Genomic DNA, 16,944 nt, shown 5'->3' with positions numbered 1-16,944 from the left:
TTGGGACATCTTTCAGCAGCCTGCAGCCACAGCAACCCACTGAGCCACCATCACCAGTCAATTTATTGTCTTTCTGTCTCATGTGACCAGCAGAATGATACTTTAACCTTGTGTCTGTGTGGTTAATATAGGGAATTTTCAATATCCTAGAATTAAAGGCCAGTCCCTATGCCCTCCCCCCCCTTTTCCCGTTTTCCACTTTATGATACTGCAAAGCCACACACACTGCTAATACTACCAACAGACAAAAGTTACAGAGTACACTTTGTTCTGCCACAGTCCAAATGTCCTTGTTACACTTCAGCAGTTGATGAATAACTGACTCATCAAAATAACATTTCTTTCGCCTGCCTCTGTGGGGGAATTATATAGTTCTGGATACTCTGGACTAAATTATCTGTTTGATACTTTGTTTGATAAATTGCTTATAAACAACCACAAGAGTCAGAACAGTTCATTCTGTCTCATGTGCTCCAATGGCTACCATCCACAGCACAAACTAATACACTGAGGAACAGTGTTGGGGAATGAGATACGTGAACATGGCTGAGCATCTCATCTCACTGCTTATACCGAAAGGAGGAAGATTAGGGTTTAAGGATTCATAAAAAATTAAACTACTAAATATGGAACACTAGCTTATACTGGATAATGATGTGGAGGAAATTAGGCTTCGTCTTTTTCAAAGGATCTATCACTGCACTTGATTGCTGGATGGGGTTTCAGCACTGTGCCTCACAAATGAGAGTTCGGTGTCTACTATCTCATTATTGGTAAAGAGCACACTTGACTTCAACACAAAGTCCACTGAGGTACTTCTTTCCTTGGAACATAAATGGCTTTATTGCTTTCGGGTTGTTGCAAAGCATCCATGGCACAGATGGATTCACCTCAAATAAAGTAAAAGTGGACACTATCATTGACCTTACTCTACACGCAAGTCACATCATAATAAGTGACCACTGCAATGGCACACATTGATGGCTCACCAAATTTGATTGAGAGACTGGGTACAGCACCAGTTCAGTAAACTTTGTAGGCAGTCTAATGCCCTCATTATGGACGGTGTCCAATATCACTGAATAGGAAGGTCCAGTAGATACATACAACATACAATCATACTTTTACAACAAGGCGTCAATGAAATTCTTCACCTTTTGCAATGGGGGGAGTGAGTACCACTCAATAATGGGCACAGAGCCTTCAGGAAGCAAAATGAAAAGAACTCAAACTCCTTTATCAAACCACAGTGTCACCCAAACTATGCAGTGACTCCCACTTGTAACCCGGTGTGTCTACAAAATTATTCGAAGTAATTGACAGGCAACAATGGCAAAATTGGTCTTCTTGATGTCCAGTTGGTATAAGAAATGTGACAGCAATTATTGAAAACTACAGAGCTGTCTGATGGCTTTAGGAAACCTTGAGATCAAATGTCCTAAGTCAGTCACTAGAAACAACAATTTCATGTTCTTTTGTGTGATGACGTAAAATCACCAATGTCCTTAAATCCAATAGATGAAACTGAAAAATCTACCATACTGACACATTTGAGGGTATCACTTCTAAAATGAAGAGTCATTGAAAGAAATTGAGCAGGGATATAAGACTGGATCTGATGATGATGGTAAGTTTCATGTTCAACAGATCACTTGCATGATAAATCGTCATGATATGGAATGAGTCATTTTACATTCACATAGGAAACTAATTTGTAAATATGGTTAAGCACTGAATATTTATAAGTATTTTTCAATTTTTTAAAATATATGGATATGAGTTAGTAATTTCTACCCATGTATTACAATAACAGAAATTCTTCTAAGGAATAGTAGTAGTTGTCAAGTAGAAACTTTTTCAGTTTGTTTTCAAATTTTGCTTTGCTGTCTGTCAGATCTTTTATATAATTGAGTAAATGATCAAAAATTTCAGTTGCAGCATTGTGCACCCCTTTTATGCTAAAGACAATGTTAATGTGGAGTAATAAATGTCATTTTTCCTTCTGGTATTGTAATTATGTACATTACTGTGTTCCTTTTGAGCTGCAGTGGATGATTTACAACAAACTCAATGAGGGAATAAATATACTGTGAAGCAGTAGTCAAAATGCCAAGTCCTTAAACAAATGTTTACAAGATGATCGTGGGCGAAAACCACATATTTCTCTCTCTCTTTTGTAACATGTTTTTGAGCAATGACGACTTACTTTCTTTCTTAAGGATGAGTTACTGCAGAACATTCATTATTCCACATGACATTAGTGAATGAAAATACACAAAAATACTGATTTGTCTCTCACCCAGATTTGCAATGATTCTACGTGCAAATGTGACTGAACTAAGTTGTTTTAGGCTTTCCAATATGTGATTTTTGCAGTTTAAATTTTCATCAACATGGACATCCAAGTATTTTGAAGTTTCCACCCTCTATATTATTTCTTCACCATGTGTTACACTTAACACTGCTGTAGTACCTCTAGATGAAGCAGAACTGAATATCTTGCACATTTTTAAAATTAAGGGTAAGACCATTCACAGAAAACCAGTCAGTAACACTTTTAAGAACATAGTTTACTGTTTTTTCTGTTGCTGTGTGTGTATGTTTGGATTGACTGCAATATCAGAGTCATTTAGTCAGAAGACTCTCCTCAGGTTACATTGGTGGAATTATTAAGCACAATTTTCTCTGTTGTTTTGGTTAGGTATGACATTATCCACTGGCTGACTACAGAAAATGCCATCTGGTGATATGTTATTTAATGCTTGTAAAATTTTGTGAGTGAATATGTAAATGACGTTTACAACAGAGCAACTGTTTTGAAACCCAAACTGTGATTTACTGGTGATTTTATTGTTGCTGAGGTGGGATACAATTCTAGAATACACCATCTTCTCAAAAATTTGGGAAAACAATGTCAGTAGCATATCAGATTGGTAGTAATTGACATATTTCTTAGCACCTTTCTTACTGAGGAGTTTAACAATGGCATATTTCAGTCTCTCTGGAAAAATGCTTCAAGTTGGTGATGCATTACATATTTGAGATAAGACAGCACTTATTATATGGGAACATGCTTTTAGTACTCTGTAGGAAACACCATCAAATCCAGATGAGCTTTCATTTTTAAGAGAATATATAATTTTTCTTTATTTCAGAGGGAGAAGTTGGTGATGCATTCATATGACTGAATTTTAGAGTTGCTTTTTCAACATACTGCTATGATTCTCCCCTTGAACTGCTTGTCGCTATATTTCCTACCACATTTATGAAATGAGAAACACATTTGTTACCTGTGACTCATCATTTATGGCTCTTCCATTTAATTCAATTGTGCAATAGTGATCTTATCCTGTTCTTTCATCAGTTGTTCTGTGTCTCATTTCACTACATTTCGTACAACTTGTTGCCACGATTACTGATTTCTGACGTGATGTGCGTGTTACTTGATTTTTTAAACACCTTTCTCAATAATTTCAAGTAGTTTTTGTAGTGTGCAATGACTGCAGGATCTCTGCTTGTTTTTGCCAACAGATACACTTGTGAATACTATAAAATTACACTGATTATTTTGAGGTATAATACACTAAAATAGGGCTGCTTCCTCATTTTGCATAACCTGGACATGACATTCCCTTAGAATAATGAAGATAAACAATAGAAGACAATACTTTCTGATGACCTTTGTATGCAAATGTAATGGCCATAAACAAATGAATAAATCAGATACCGGTTGACTGAAGTTCAGTGGGACATTTTCGATCATCCGCCATACAGTCCTGACCTGGAACCCAGCGACTTTCACCTTTTTCCCTGAACTGGAGACGCGGCTAGGAGTGCAGCACTTTCAAACCAACAAAGATCTTCAAAACAACATCAATGCTCATTTGCAATCATTGGCGGCAACATTTTTTGAAGAGGGTATTGCAAAGCTTGTCCACAGGTACAATAAATGTCTCAATCTTTTCAGTGATTATGTTGAAAAGTAACCATAAGTGTACAAAACTTTTGGTAATAAAATAATTGTTTTCTATGAACTTGTCTTTTATTTATAGCCTATTGGAGGTTGGAGAGGGGGAAAAAAAGGTCATTGTATATTTCATTTTATTTCTTTTGGGCACAATCATACAATAAATTTTCAATCATTACCATTGTTAGCCATATGTTGGTGATTTTCATAATCATTAAGACTTAAGGGGCTCCGGAACGCCCTATACCGTATTTACTCGAATCTAAGCCGCACTTTTTTTCCGGTTTTTGTAATCCAAAAAACCGCCTGCGGCTTAGAATCGAGTGCAAAATAAGCGGAAGTTCTGAAAAATGTTGGTAGGTGCCGCCAGAACTAACTTCTGCTGTCAAATATATGTAGCGCTACACAGGCATGCTTTGCAGCCACAAAGATAAATACTGGCACCAAAACCTCTGCATCAGTTAAAGAAAAAAAGAAGAGGGGGGTGGGGTGGAAAACGAGCTTTTTTCTCTGCCCCGAGTTTCGACCACTGCATTTTCATACATTATACAACGAAGTAAATATGAATTCCGTATTGTTCATCTTCGAATGTAGCAGGATTTCAATGTACTATGAAAATCCGACTGGCAAGACTGTTTGGGATGTTTGTCAATATGGCCGTGAATCACATGCAGTATTCTCTTCACCATAGGAGTACCGGTAATACGAATATAAACATTTTGCCATGTATTCTTTCGTGTTTGCTGCTATCTCACTTAAATCCTGTCTGCCTAATAAACTACGAAACTAGTTGAGACAACAGCAAACGCGGAACAATATACATATCATGTCATGTTTATATTCGTATTATTCTTATGCCTAATAGTGATACAGTCAGAAATGAAGCACGGCAATTGACTAGATTTTTAAATCTAAGGTGACTCTAATTTCTGTGCAGAATGTAATGTACTAAAGAGGCGTCTGCAAAGATTTTCAAATGGAGAAAAATTTTCGCCAAACTCTCGTTCAGAACATCTATATAACAAAGAGAACGGCAGTTATCAGATCAAAGAAAAATAAGCAATGAATTCAAACCAGACGAAGCACGTGAAAAAGGAAGGGTACCCGTATAAATACGGACGGAGCGCCTGACGCGTAGCAATGGCTACCTGGTAAAGCTTAACTGCTAAGCTTACGACTCGAACCAAACGACTGTAGCTGTATCGTCATTCATTCGAACTAAATTGTGTCTCATATTACAATGGACCAACTTTGTTTCGATTTGGAGGTGCGGCCTAAAACTTCTCTCTCCCCTTGAATTTCGAGTCTCAAATTTCAGGTGCGGCTTAGATTCGGGAAATTTTTTTTTCCTTGATTTCGAGTCTCATTTTTCAGGTGCGGCTTAGATTCGAGTGCGGCTTAGATTCGAGTAAATACAGTACTTGCAATGTTAAAATAACGCTTATAAATTACATCTTTCCTCACAAAGTATTTGAGGTAGGTAGTTGAACTTTTTACAGATTATTTATTGGAATATGGGCTACAACTTAACACAGGGATCTTACAAAATTTTAGTTCAGTTATTAAAGATGATTTTTTTTTTTTCAATTGTAATGAAAATTCACAACATTTTTTTGCAATTTTTTATTTATATATTCAAAAATATACAGTTTTTTGGAAAAAGGCTGTGTTAAATTATGCAGAAGGTACTGTGTAACATTTACTGAAAGTTTGAAACAAATATGTTTGGAAGATCCTTAGAAAACATGTAATTAGTATGAGAAAATAAAAGTTTTGGGAATCGAGCGACAAAGATTGGATTAACTTTTTAGTGCATTCCAGGTCCATAGGATGGATTATCTTCATCCTCTGCAAACTCCTCCTCCAGCTTCCTCTTGTTCCTCCTCCTGTTTACTCTTGCTTGTATTTCTAGACTCTTTACAGCCCTGTCTGCAGCCCGAAGGCGTTCCTTGCCTAAAGCAAGCATCGCTCGTACCATGTTAGAACCTATCTTCATTCCCATATTTCTAAATACCTTGCACCTTACAATGTTGCCATCATTGAAAGTCGCAACAGCATCATACACACCAAAGTGAAGTGTTTCTATTCCAACAAATACAGTCTTGGGGATTCTCGACCATATAACACTATTTACACTTTCATTGGGGTTTTGAGTTTTTCCGTGAATACACTTTTTCAACAGTTCAGGTGCTGCTAAGTGTCTGAAAATAGGTTTTATCACCTCCATTATTGCATGAGGCAGACTATGCTTATGAGTGTACACTTCACAAGTTAGCAATCCTTTGTTATATTTACACCAACTGTCTTCTTCTTTGGGACACAAGCTATGTTGGGGATTTTCATCAGTTGAAGAAGTATGAAAAAAAAGAGCCCAAACAGCCTTCTTCATTTCGTCGACACTTTGTGTATTTTGCCTAATAGCCATTCCATAATAGTTGTGTATTTTGTCAATTACACTGTCAGTTAACCTTCCCTTCCCATCCAACCCTTTACCATCACTGAGTTTTTGTTTTTTGTACGAAGCTTTCAGTCGCCGAAGTCTTGTTCCCATTCGCTTCTGTACATGTCCAATACACTCAAATTTCTGCACTACAACATCATCACCATAGGGCTTCAGTCCTTGAACATGTTTGAAACTTTTAGAATCACCGTCACCAAGGTAATTAACATATCACACTTTATCACACACCTCAGAACGCTGGAATATACTGGCAATACCAGCCACTTCCATTCCTCCACTACTGTCAGTTAACCTTCCCTTCCCATCCAACCCTTTACCATCACTGAGTTTTTGTTTTTTGTACGAAGCTTTCAGTCGCCGAAGTCTTGTTCCCATTCGCTTCTGTACGTGTCCAATACACTCAAATTTCTGCACTACAACATCATCACCATAGGGCTTCAGTCCTTGAACATGTCTGAAACTTTTAGAATCCAACCCTTTACCATCACTGAGTTTTTGTTTTTTGTACGAAGCTTTCAGTCGCCGAAGTCTTGTTCCCATTCGCTTCTGTACATGTCCAATACACTCAAATTTCTGCACTACAACATCATCACCATAGGGCTTCAGTCCTTGAACATGTTTGAAACTTTTAGAATCACCGTCACCAAGGTAATTAACATATCACACTTTATCACACACCTCAGAACGCTGGAATATACTGGCAATACCAGCCACTTCCATTCCTCCACTACTGCCACTATAGTTAGCTTTGCAATTATTTTCATGTGTACCTTTATATTTTTGTGGACATCTACAATACTTTTATATTACTGCTACATCTAAAACTTTCCCTGTATACATACTGGTGGCAGATACTACACCATGAAGAGATGTGTGTCCCCGTTTATGCCAGGTACCATCGAACGCTGCAGTCAAATCTCTGTTACCATTATTTTCCATTACTGCCTCTTCCACAGCGTTCTTCATAGATTCTATACAGACATCTTCTACTTTAGACCCTATTAATTTATTATAGGTCGTAAACTTGGTTGGGGGATTTGGAAGATTCATGATGCCACAGAAATGTGCACTTGCAGTAGCACCCTTACCAACTGAACGCAAGGAATAAACAAATCTAATGTTGTGTTCGTAGATTTTGCTACCATTTTCTTCAGTTGCAGTTACTGCAACACTGTTCCAAAAGGTGGTCATGTATGAACACTTATCACATTTCAGTTGTATTTCACTAGCAAGTCCTACGTGCTTTATTATGGAGAGTTCCAGACCAACTTCACTACAATGAATACATCTTACACAGTTTGAAAAAATTCCTTTGAGAACCGACATATCAAATATTTCATTCACATCCGATTCGCCCATAAAACATTCATAGTTTTCACTCATTGAACCAAGCTTCTTCTGTGAAGTATTTTCTTTCCCACTTTGACTGCTATGGGCAGGTGTACTTGAGAGGTTAGGTTCACTCACTTGGTTATCGTCTTTATTGTTCACAGTAATAACACATACCTTTGGCTTTCCAACATTTCTCCTTTTCTTAAAAGCCTGAGGATTTCTAATAACTTTACTTTTACTCATTATTATACTTCAACAAAACAGAGACTCAAGAAACAGAATTAATTACAAATATTTTCGAGATAACGACAGAGTAAATAAACATGAAACAATCGACAATCACACCAGCGATATATATTGAACCATCACAGGTTAGCCACAACACATACTTTATCTCACATCACTAAAATGTACCTGATGAACACGGACGTTAATAATAACATCATCTGACAGCAGTTTAACAGCGCCACAGTGGGTCATGCCCATGTAGAACACATTTCAAAAAAAAATTAAAAATAGTTGTAGTCTTCGGAATTGAATAAATTATATATCTATTAAAAGGTAATAGTCTGCAGATTCAGAAAACGCAAAAAAGTAAAAATTGAACTTTTCATGATTTTGAGCCTTTCCGGAGCCCCTTAAATGGCACATGGTGTACAAAGCACTGATGATCTTCATTGCTATATACTTACTACAACATAAGAATCCTGAAGATGAGCTGTGTCTGGTCAAAAATGGTAACAACTGAATACATTTCCTTTAACTATTTGAGCCCCTCTCCTACAGGATATGATCTTTCAGAGTCTACCAACTGCTCTATAACCAACAAGTCCCATCAGGAGTATATGATCTGACCTCATCAACTGGACCACATCTGCAGAAGATATCTTAAGCAATACTTTGAACAAAGAGTCCGGAACACTGCTGGTGGGCTACAGCCACAATCAAGAGAAAAGGAGGAATTCCATCACCTTCTTGAAATGTAATACCACTAACTGCAAACAAAGAGTAGGGATGTCACAGTATATAGCACACCACCTAATCCATGACATCATCATGGACAATGTGTTATGGAAACTGAGTAGCTGGCACAATATTACTGTCGACCGCCCTGGCACCACTAACCAGGTGGCACTTGTCAGCAGAAACACCCTCTACAAATCCAGCACAAAGGCCAGCCCTGGGCTGATCTGCATCAGTTATGAGGTGATCTATGGAATGGACAGAGTATGATACTGGTCTGTCTAAGACGTTTATATTGTGGACTTTGTGACAAGTGGAACTTGGGTAAGGTGTACAGTGCAGTCTGTTTTGGATGTGTTAGCAATAGTAATGCAATTCTATATTTTTAATGGAACATATATCGCAATGATAGGTTGAATGCCGATGGTAGAAGTGTGTTTATAGCCATAAAGAATGCAATAATATCTGGTGAAGTTAATACAGATTCTGAATGTGAAATAATGTGAGTGAAGGTAAGTGGTAAAGGATCAAACCTGGTCATCAAATGCTGTTATAGACCACAGGAGTAGCTGTGGCGAAACATTTGAGGGAAAACTTGGAGAATATTTCGCATACATTTCCTGGACATGATGTAGTATTAGGAACAGATTTCAGCTTTCTAGCTACTGACTTGGAGATTTGACTGGTTAGGGATAGTAGTAGGGACAGGGAATCATGTGAAATTGTTCTAAATATTTTACCCAAAATTATCCTATGCAGTTACTTCTGAAGGTAACACCTTAGATCTGGTGGTGACAAACTCACCCGAACTTTTTGGCTCAGTGTAGAAAAGGCAATCAGTGATCACATGGCTGTTACAACATCCCTGAATATGACAGTAATTAGGAATACAAAGAAAGGTGGGAAGATATTTCTGCTTAGCATGAGCAACAAGAAACAGATTTCAGATTACCTGAGTGGTCAATATGAAAATTTCATCTCCATATTAACAACGTTGAACGGTAATGGATGAAGTTCATAAGCACCGTACAGTACACTTTAGGCAGGTGTGTGCTGAGCATAGTTGTGGGGCATGGAAAAGATCTGCTATGATTCGGCAGCCATGTCAGAAAGCCTCTTCTAAAGCAGAAAGAGCTTCACTGCTAATTTAAACATATCCAAAGCCTTACAGTCAAACAAAAACTGAATAAAGCCATAATTAGCATAAGGAGAGCCACAAATGAAGTGTTCAAGAAGTTCAAAGTAAGAAGTTTTGGTCTTATGTTAAACCAGTAAATGATGTAGCCATCTGTCCAGACACACTGTCACCATATTCGCACTGAAATAGAGGACGACAGAGAGAAGGCTGAAATACTGAAGATTTTTTCCAAAATTGTTTCACTGAGGAAAATCACACAGCTGTTCCTCCTTTAAATCATCACACAAACATCAAAATTACATATTTCAGTAAGTTTCCATGGGAGACAAAAACAACTGATATCAATCAACAGATGAAAGTGCACTAGACATGATGTGATACCAATGCAGTGCCTCATAGAGTGTACAAAACACCTTGTTCATCTTCTAGCAGTAGTGTACCACGGGTCACTGGAGGAGCAAAGTGTTCCAAAGATTGGGAAAAAAAGCACAGATTAAACCTATTTTCAAGAGAGGTCATTGAAGAGATGCACAAACCAGTCTGCCTATCTCTCTAACATCAGTCTGTTGTAGAATTTTGGAACATGGTTTATGCTTGTGCATTATGACATTTCTGCATACAGAAAATCTCCTCTGTAGGAAACAATATTGGTTTCTAGCTTCGTTCATCCATGACACCCAGAAAGCAGTAGACAGTGGCACCCACATTGTTAATGTAGATACCGTGTTCCTCAACTTTTGGAATGTGTTCGATACAGTTCCACACTGCCACCTAATTAAGAAAATATGAGAATTTCAGATCAGCTGCGCGATTGGACTGGGGTGTTTCTAGTAAACAGGATGCAACAGGTCATTCTCAATGGACAGAAATATCCAGACATAAAAGTAGCTTCGGGCACATCCCAAGGGAGTGTTATAACACCATTACTTTTCATATTATACATAAATGACCTAGCGGATAATGTCTGAAGTTCCATGAGCCTTTTTATGAACTGTGCTGCTGTATACAGAGAAGTCACAGTGCTAGGAAATTGTAGCGAAATGTAGGAAGACTTGCAGAGGATTGACATTTGGTGCAGGGCATGGCAATTCACCCCCACATATCGCGCATTATTGTATGATTACAGAATTGCAGAAACGTCACTGGAAGCTGTTACATCCACAAAATACCTAGAAGCATGGGCACTCTGAGATTCATTGGATGAATCTTTATGAAATGTGGTCCAACCACAAAGGATGTAGCTTACAAACTCCTCATTCAACCAATACTTTAATACCACTCATCAATCTGGGGTCCATATCAGATGGGATTACTAGAGGAAATAGAGAAGATCCAAAGAAGAGCAGCATGTTTCATTACAGGTTCATTCAGTAAGCACAGAAGCATTGTGGAAATGCTCAGCCCACTTCAGTGGCAGATGTTGCGAGAGAGGTGTTTTGCATCACAATGTGGCTTACTTTTAAAGTTTTGAGAGTGTACACTACTAAATGAGTCAACCAATATACTGCTTTCTCCTGTGTGTATCTCACAAAAAGATTGTGAAGGTAAATTCGAGAGATCAGAGTTCACATGTAAGCTTACCAACAGACGTTCTTCCCATTGACATTTTTTGAATTGTTCTTCCTGCAAACTACTCACAACTGGACCAGGAAAACAGTATGTAACAACGTTACACCAAGTACCCTCCACAACAGTCAATAAAGGGGCTTGCAGGGTACATGTATATATGTAAATGTAGAAATACAAACTTAAGATACCCTACACTGTTTTCAAGGAGCATCCTGCATATATCTATCACGAACAAATTGCAGTGATTTCCTGTTAGTTATGTGTGTAAATAATCTTTTCCAAAAGTGGTGATGAGGATGGGATCTGCCACACATGCAAATTACACCTTTAACATTTTTGTAATTAGGTGAGTGCATGTTTTCAACCATAGAGCACTTACCGTGCAGGGTTACCAGGAGCTAATGACAGCTATGTTACAGGGAGTGAAAGCATTAACAAATGTAACAAGAATGTCTGATGTGATACCCATGGTCACAGTTTTTTCATCATTTAATAAACAATTGATAGGTTGAAGTTACATATAGTGGAAATTAATTAAGTTTTGTAGCAGGATGAATACGACTTCAAGTCAGGTGTACACAGGGTTATAAATACAAAATCAAATAGGGGTATAATTCAAGAGTATGTATAATAATAAATATAAAAATAGGAATGTGGGTAAGCAGTACAAACAGCATAGTGAACACCTTATCACAGCCAAGGTAGACATGAAGCGAACACCCACCACATTAGTAGTACAAGTTTAAATGCCATCCAGCTCTGCAGATGATGATATTTAAATAACGTATGAGACAAAATAAATAATTCAGATAGCTAAGGGTGAGGAAAATTTAATTGTGTGGGGGCACTGGAATTCAACAATACGTAAAGGAAGAGAAGGAAAAATAGTAGGAGAATTTGGACTGTGGGAAAGAAATGCCTGGTAGAATTTTGCAAAGAGAATACTTTAATCATTGCGAAGACTTGGTTAAGTAATCATGTAAGAAAGTTGTGTATGAAAAAAAAGACTTAGAGGCACTAGAAGATGTCTCATTATGTAACGGTAAGACCCCAGGTTTCGAAACCAGATTTTCAGCTACAAGCCATTTCCAGAGACTGTTGTGGGCCCTGTCCACAATTTATTACTTATGAACCACAGATTAAAACTGTAGATCTTGCAAAAAAGTAGGGAATTAAGGGGAAAGGACCTTGATAAGTTTAAAGAAGCAGAGGTTGAGAATTTCAACAGGAGCATTGGGCAATGACTGACTGAAAAAGGGGAAAGGAATATAGTAGAAAATGAACGGGAAACTTTGAGAGATGGATAGTGAAGGCATCAGAGGATCAAATAGGTAAAAAGATGAGAACTAGTACAAATTCTTGGATATCACATGAGATAATGAAATTAGCTGATGAAATGAGAAAATATAAAAATTCAGCAAATGAGGCATGCGAAAGGGAATATAGACGTCTAAAAAAAGAGACTGACAGAAAGTGCAAAATGGCTAAGCAGGAATGGCTAGAGGTCAAATGCGAGCCTATAGAAACATGTATAGCTAGGGAAAAGATAAAGATAGATACCATCTACAGGAAAATTTAAGAGGCCTTTGCAGAAAACAAAAGCAGCTGTATGAATATCAACAGCTCAGAAGGAAACCAGTAGTACGCAAAGAAAGAAAAGCTGGAAAATGGAAGGATGACATACAGAAACTATACAAGGGAAATGAATTTTAATGCAATATTATAGATGGGGAAGAGGAAGAATTTGACAGAGCACCAAAATTTCTAAGTCACAACAATGCCCTTCGTTAGATGACACTCCTTCATAACAACTGATACTCTTAGGAGAGCCAGTTCTCACAAAATATTTCACTTGGTGTGCAAGACGTATGAGACAAGGGAAATACCCCCAAATTTCAAGAAGAATGTAATAATTCCAATAGGCTATTTTCCTATGTGAAAAAAATCATTTGGGCTGATGATATTCTGTCTGATTACAGCACTTAATAGCATTTACAGTAAATGTTCTCACAAATTATATGTTATTTTTATGAAACTAAAGCTTTAAAATCATTAAATATCAAGATTTGCTCACATGATCAAAATGCTCTCTTATTGTCTCATGCTCAGGTGACTTCACAGGCTAGGAGTAAGGCGAAGCTACACTGAGGTGCCAAAGAAACTAGTATAGGCATGCATGTTCAAATACAGAGATATGTGAACAGGCAGAATATGACACTGTGGTCGGCAATGCCTATATAAGATAACAATTGTCACGCACAGTTGTTAGATCAGTTATTGCTGCTACAATAGCAGGTTATCAAGGTTTAAGTGAGTTTGAAAGTGGTGTTATAGTAGGCTCACGAGCGATGGGACACAGCATCTCAGAGGTAGCGATGACGTGGGGATTTTCCCATATGACCATTTCACGAGCGTACTGTGAACATCAGGAGTCCAATAAAACATCAAATCTCCAACATCGCTTCGGCTGGAAAAAGATCCTGCAAGAACAGGACCAACGATGACGGAAGAGAATCGTTCAACATGACAGAGGTGCAACTTTTCCGCAAATTGCTGAAGATTTCAATTCTGGGCCATCAACAAGTGTCAGCATGCGAACCATTCAACGAAATATCATTGACATGGGCTATCAGAGCTGAAGGCCCACTCATATACGCTTGATGACAGCATGACACAAAGCTTTATGTCTCGCCTGGGCCGGTCAACACCGACATGGATGGTGTGTGTGTGTGTGTGTGTGTGTGTGTGTGTGTGTGTGTGTGTGTGTTGTTGTTGGAGCGATATGAGACCCCTGATATATTTAGATATGACTCTGACAGGTGACATGTATGTAAGCATCCTGCCTGATCACCTGCATCCATTCATGTACAATGTGAATTCTGATGGTCAATTCCAGCAAGACAATGCAACATACCACACATCCAGAATTGCTACAGAATGACTCCAGGAACACTCTTCCAGGTTTAAGCACTTCTGTTGGCCACCAAACTCCCCAGACATGAACATTATTGAGCATATCTGGGATGCCTTGCAACGATCTGGCGACCACAGCACACACAGCAACATCACGCTACCTGAGACACAACTGCAATTATCTCCACGATTGCGGAGGGAACAACTTGGGGTGGGAGAGGATATAAGTCGGCCATGTGCCCTCAGAAGCTTATTTCATCAATGCGCCTGATGATGGCGACACAACATGTCTGATCGCCAAAATATTGTGCCTGGCAGTACACCCATGGACTGTACTATCAACAAATATGCTCGGAGAAACTTAAGAATCACAAAAGCTTTCAGGTATGCTGATGACATTGTAATTCAGTCGAAGACAGCAAAGGGCTTGGAAGAACAGTTGAATGCAATGGACATTGTCTGGAAAGAAGGATATAAGATAAATATCAACAAAAGCAAAAGAAGAGTAATGGAATGTAGTCGGATCACATCAGGTGATGCTGAGGCAATTACATTAGGAAATGAGATACTAGGAGTAGTAGATGCGCTTTGCTATTTGGGCAGTAAAATATCTTACAACAGCTGACGTAGAGAGGATATAAAATTAGACTGGCATTGGCAAGAAAAGGTGGAGGGAAATTTGTTAACATCAGGCATTAATTTAAGTGTTTTCCTGGGGTGTAGCCTTGTGTCGAAGTGAAATATGGCAATGATAAAAACTTAAGCTGAAGGGACAGATATCTATTTTGTCCACTGCACTTTCTTTTTTATCACAAACACAGAAGTAAATGTGGGGGGATAAAAATTGTAGAGGGTCCAAGAGATGAATACAGTAAGCAGGTTCAAATGAACATAGGTGGCAGTAGTTAATCTGGAAAAGAAGAGGCTTGCACATGATATAGTAGTGTGGAGAACCACATCAAACCAGTCTTTGGACTGAAGATCACACCAACAACAATAATACAACAACAATAAGAATAATATTTTCTTTATTACAGAAACGTTAAAAAAAAGTTACTGCTGCTAGGTTAGAATTCTGGTGGTGAAAACAGTGCCTGAATCAACCTTTTGGGAACTGGGCTGTCACCCTTGTGGGTTAAATAGGAATTGCAATTTCAAATGTATGTGCAGGCAGAACTAAAGTATGTGCAGGCAGAACTGAATGGGCTCTTAATCATATTATAATTAATGTGGCTTATGCCTGACTTGGAAGTGAGAAACCATGTATTAAGGAACTTTCAGCATTCTCTGATAGAAGTAACGTGAAAAGCTCAAGCCCACAAAACTGATTGCACAGTCCAAAGCTTGTTTTACAATGGAAGACGATGTTACAGTAGTCAGTTCTCTGGCACCGGTCATGCGGGATGTAATGCCACCCTTAGCAGAGACCACACTTGTTTCATCATCTGGATGACTCCATATACACCGCACCAGAGCTGATGGGCCACAGTCGCAGCAGCAGCAGCAGCAGCAGCAGCAGCAGCAGCAGCAGCACTGTTTCCAGGCTGTAAATATTGTTTTCAGTAGCCACGCTCGCAGCGCGTGCAATCTTTGGGACACAAAATACCACGAATGTGGCAAAAAGAAAGATTTGCAAAAGGCACGTTTTAGCAGATCAGCTGCAAATATGCCCCAACTTGCGAAAGTGAATTGAGTGTCTGGTACCGAGCTCTGCGGGTTTCAAATCCGCACCAGACGGCATGGACCTCGATTACCACTAGATGTCTCTGCAGCTGTTGTGCTTTAAGCCGTATCTGCACACATTCCTGGCCCGCGTATAACGTGAGGGTGCCACAGTGGAGCACGTGGTCCCAGCAGCCAATAGTAACGTACCCTATCCTGTATTTAAGCGCCTGCCTCTCGTTCAGTTAGGCAGTCTGATATTCGTGAGAGTTTATCAACATCTCACCTACAGACAGCATGTTTACATTACTTTTTTTCCGTGTACGTGTGGATGTTGTGGATTCGTTAGGTTGTCACTTGTGACCCCATTGCTTCTTGCGTGTTGTTGTTCGTAAGGTCTTGCTCAGTTGTCCATCGTTGTTCATGTCCATCCTTTCCCGTTCCTTTGTTTGTTCGTGGGCTGCTCCCGTTTGGTCCCGCCGAGCTTTGTTCTCGGCAACCCCGTGACCAGAACGGTCGTGGTTACAGAAGAGTGAGCAATCAGTTTACAGCAATGCAGACTTCTCAGAACAAAGCCTACAAAATGCATTCACTGGCAAACGACCTGTGATGGTGCCACCTTTGAAAGTACCAAGACAAATCTTTGGGCCCATGGATGTCATCACATGATTTTGCTAGGGAAGTTTCCAGTTTTACTTAATTATAATCAGGTCACTCATCCAGCAAATTTTCTGGTGGTATCTGACCTCAAAGTGGACAATGTTTTTGGGATAGAGACTTTCCATGTTTTTGGATTTATGGTTCTTGAAACAGTGCACACCATGCAATCTGAAGCGAAGGGCCATGTGGCACCTTGCAACCTCTCTGTGATAGATATGCCAAAATCTTCCCAACTGGATTTGGGATTCCGAGCTTGTGTCACTCTAAAGCGATGGCTGC

The 16,944-nt window shown here is 38.9% G+C and overlaps 1 protein-coding gene across 2 annotated transcripts in view; it reads right to left on the bottom strand.

Annotated features, from left to right (window-relative positions):
- LOC126248294 (GTPase-activating protein and VPS9 domain-containing protein 1) overlaps window positions 1-16,944 on the bottom strand; it is a 369,886-nt gene that overhangs the window by 171,978 nt on the left and 180,964 nt on the right. The gene's annotated exons all lie outside the window — the stretch shown is intronic.

The sequence above is a fragment of the Schistocerca nitens genome, chromosome 3 (assembly GCF_023898315.1).
Source record: "Schistocerca nitens isolate TAMUIC-IGC-003100 chromosome 3, iqSchNite1.1, whole genome shotgun sequence".
Classification (NCBI taxonomy): Eukaryota; Metazoa; Arthropoda; class Insecta; order Orthoptera; family Acrididae; genus Schistocerca; species Schistocerca nitens.
Note: the sequence above shows the minus strand (reverse complement) of the source record. Positions and strands in the feature narration are given on the sequence as shown.